The following is a 4,428-nucleotide window of genomic DNA, read 5'->3' on the forward strand; positions in this document are numbered from 1 at the left end:
ATGCCACGCTAACTTATGTTCAAATAACATGATAACCCATACATGGTACACCTGATAACTTATGTACCCGATCTTGGTAAATGTGGCGACTGTGGCGAGGGGGGGGGGGCGGTAATTTCTGTGTAAATAGCATGGTAATAGAGACATACAAAGTTCATAACTCTCATAGAAACGCCACTGTAATTTTTGACCAGATTTTTTTATTGAAAAACATACACCCGGTAATTTTTGTGTAAAAAACATGATAATGTATACATCGCACACATGATAACTAATATCTTACGTTTTAAACACCACAGTATCTTTCATCCAAGGGGGGAAGTTTTTGAAACATTTTCACCAGTAATTTCTGTGTTAAATTACCATACTTCCCCATGCATTAACCTTCTCGTACTATAGTTACCAGCCTTATCATGGTATAGTTATCATGTTGCTCATACCATAGTTATCACGCTGGTCATGCCAAAGTTACCAAGTCAAACTTTTTTTTCTTCTGATATGACAGAAATAAGAAAGGTTTAAATAACATTGTTTATCTACAATAGACAATAACAACAGGTGGCTTAGTTGGTTATTAGGCTCAACAGCTATTGCATAGACCTGGGTTCAAATCCTCTTTCAAGCACCTTTGTTTTCTTTCCATATTATGCAGGAAAAAACCAGAAAAAACCACTAACGATTTACTACGGTTTTTGAGAGAAGGAAAAAAATCAATGGAAAGCGAGGGTGAGAAGATAGCGCTAACTATCGGGAGAAGTGGATCGGACTCGTGCGGATCTGTTGCTAACCACCAGTCGACTGGTGGTTAGCACATTCCATAAGCTAATAGTCGGATTATCAAATCTATTACATATGTCACAGAAAATAGTCGATCATAGTACATTCCTTCATGATTCGGAGCAATAGTTCGACCACGTAGCTGAAAATTAGTTGCACAATCACACATTAGCCGGTTTATATATACCGAGGTGATCAGAAGTAGGTTATGCATGAGCAAGTACGCATAAACACCAACAATGTTGCACTGACCGCAAAGTTAATAATGGTGGAAGAGGGGGGGGGGGGGACAAAATTCAGGGACAAGAGTTTCATGGTTAGGAGAAAGCCACGACTCCTGTTTGAAATAATCTGTACCAATATGCTCGTAGGTGTATCATTTTTACATTAGCCCAGATCAGATCGTGCGCTGCCACATCAGTTATGTTTGATATTTGGCCAACAGACATGACACAAAGTTAATGAATATCAGCTAGTAACACATCCATCTAGCTAATTTGACACATAGTAGCACATCCATCAAGCTCATTTGACACATAGTAGCATATCCATCAAGCTCATTCTTGAGTCGTGCATCAAAGCATGCATTAGATCACACGAGTGAGGAATGGATCAATGGTGCATTAGATCCTCCTCCATAGCCAAGAAAACATTGCATCTGCTAATCTCCTTTATTTGCCGATGTTTCATAGAGGCTTCAAGAGGCATAAGTTAGAGAGGTAGGTTTAGGGTTTTCCGTGGGTGATACATCCACCTCACGTCTCACTATATATAGATGATCAGGTTACATACGTGTATACGTACAAATACAATATATGCAAACTAGACCCTATTTTACATGTCCCCTCAATCTGAACTACATATAAGATTCAGATTGGTCCTGAAGCGGCCTAGCATCTGACGGGTAGCGGGTTTAGTAAATACATCCGCTAGCTGATCATCTGTTGAGATAAACCTGACCTCCAATGCACCTGCTACTACTCGTTCCCTCACAAAGTGAAAGTCAATCTCAATGTGTTTGGTCCGACCATGAAACACTGGGTTTGCCGTCAGGTAAGTTGCCCCTAAATTGTCGCACCACAATATAGGTGTGCGCTGCTGTGTAACTCCAAGGTCTGTGAGAACCGAGTCTAACCAAATAGCTTCAGACGCGCCATTTGCCAATGCCTTGTACTCTGCGTCGGTGCTAGATCTCGAGACTGTGGGCTGCTTCTTTGAACTCCAAGATATAAGATTGGGTCCAACAAACACATCAAATCCACCTATGAAACGCCTGTCATCAACACAGCCTGCCCAGTCTGCAACGGAAAATATGCTGACTCCAGTAAAACGGGACTTACGAATGCGTAGTCCTGTGTCTAGCGTACCTTTGACATACCTCAGGTTACGCTTAACTGCTTCCCAATGAATCTCCGTAGGCTGGGACGGAAACTGACATACTTTGCTTACAGCAAAGGAGATATCAGGACGGGTGAGTGTCAAATACTGGAGTGCTCCAACTACACTGGGATACCTGGAAGAGTCATCAGTACTCAGCAATGCACCACTGTGGCGTGAGAGGCTCTCGGATGTAGCTAGTGGAGTGGAAGTGGACTTGCAGTTCTCCATGTTGATGCGATGAAGCAGATCAAGTGCATACTTCTTCTGCGTCAATGTCATGCCCCCTGAATGAAAGGACGCTTCCAATCCAAGGAATTACCCCAGCCTACCCAAGTCCTTGATGGGAAAACTCACAAACAAGGACTGCACATAAGGCGATCAACCACAGCAGGTGTAGAACCAGCAATCACAATATCATCAACATACACCAGCATGTATATCTGAATATCACCATGGGAGAAGATGAACAAGGAAGCATCGGCCTTGGAGGCAACAAAACCAAGCTATGAGAGAAGCTTACTCAGCCGAGCATACTAGGCACGCGGCGACTGTTTGAGCCCGTAGATGGACCGCTGGAGTTTGCACACATGGGAGGGATAACGAGCATCCTCAAAATCAGGGGGCTGCTGCATGTAGACATCTTCGGCCAGAAAATCGTGGAGAAAGGCATTACTCATGTCAACCTGTCGAAGGCTCCACCCGCGGGATACTGCAAGAGAGAGAGAGAACCAAGCGAACCGTGGCAGGCTTCACCACGGGGCTGAAAGTATCTCCATAGTCGATCCCTTGCTGTTGAGTAAAACCACGAGCAACAAGGCGAGCTTTGTGCTTGTCGACAGAACCATCCGTACGATGCTTGGTCTTAAAAATCCACTAGCAGCCTACAACATTAACACTAGGAGGCCGAGGCACCAACACCCATGTGTTCATGTGACGAAGAGCAGCGAATTCCTCAGACATGGCGGCACGCCAAGTGGGTTCACCAAGAGCATCACGATGAGAGGTCGGTGCGGCAAAGAAAGCGCGCCGACGAGTGTCGTACCGAAGAGTGCCATCCGTGTATGTCTTGGCCTTGCGCGTATGATCATGATGGCGCGTGACCATAGTGTGCCCAGGAGCTGCATCGCTGGTAGATGGTGACGGCGGCGAGGGAGACCCGACCAGTGGTGTCGCGGCTGAAGTCTCTTCAGCGACCAGGCGACACGGGTCAGGGTGACGCGTTGGGCTGGGCCGATCCAGGCGACGTGGGAGAGTCGGGCAGAGACGCGGCTGGCAACTCGGCGATGACCGAAGTAGGCGACGCGGGCTAGGCCGAACCAGGCACGGGGGACGCAGCGGGCGACCCAGCCGGGCCCGCGGACGCGCCAGCGAGCGAGGCAGACGGAGCCGCTGACGGACCAGCGGGCGAGGCAGCCTCGGGAGGCGTGGCCTACACGTCGGTGCCATGCACGTCAATCACATCGGCGGGTGCAGGTGCGGCGACAGGTTCCTGGGAAGACAAAAAAGCAGCATCTGCAGGGAACAAGTCAGATGACAAATATGACAGGTCGTATTTCCGCACATGGACATCCGAAACCGGTTCATTAGATGGAAACGTGAGGGCATGCTCAAGAGAAGCAATGTCAACCAAGAAACCGGGGGTGGAGTACGGAAAAATTGTCTCGTCAAAAACAACATCACGAGAAATATAGATCCTCCCCGAGGTGCGATCAAGACACTTATAACCCTTATGCAGAGGACTATAGCCAAGGAAAATGCACATTTTGGAACGAAATTCCAGCTTGCGAGCATTGTACTTGCGGAGACTAGGCCAGCAAGCACACCCAAAAATCCGCGGAGAGGAATAATTGGGTTGAACATGAAACAAGCAGAGCAAGGGCGTGTCCTTATTGAGAACCAGAGTGGGCATACGGTTGATAAGATAGCATGCCGTAAGAAAGGCCTCATCCCAAAACCGGAGTAGGAGAGACGAGTGCGCAAGTAAGTCAAGGCCGGTCTCGACCAAATGACGGTGTTTGCGCTCGGCAATACCGTTCTGCTGGGATGTATGTGGACACGACACACGGTGGGAGATGCTCGTGTGTTGAAAGTAGCGATGGAGTTTGTGGTATTCCCCACCCCAATCGGACTGAACGGCCTTGATTTTGCAATCCAAAAGGCGTTCGACATGAGCCTGAAAATTATAGAAGACTTGCTCAACATCAGACTTGTGTTTAAGCAAGTAAATCCAACTGAAACGCGTGTAGTCATCAACAAAACTAACATAGTACT

Source organism: Triticum dicoccoides, chromosome 5B, assembly GCF_002162155.2.
Source record: "Triticum dicoccoides isolate Atlit2015 ecotype Zavitan chromosome 5B, WEW_v2.0, whole genome shotgun sequence".
Taxonomy (NCBI): Eukaryota; Viridiplantae; Streptophyta; class Magnoliopsida; order Poales; family Poaceae; genus Triticum; species Triticum dicoccoides.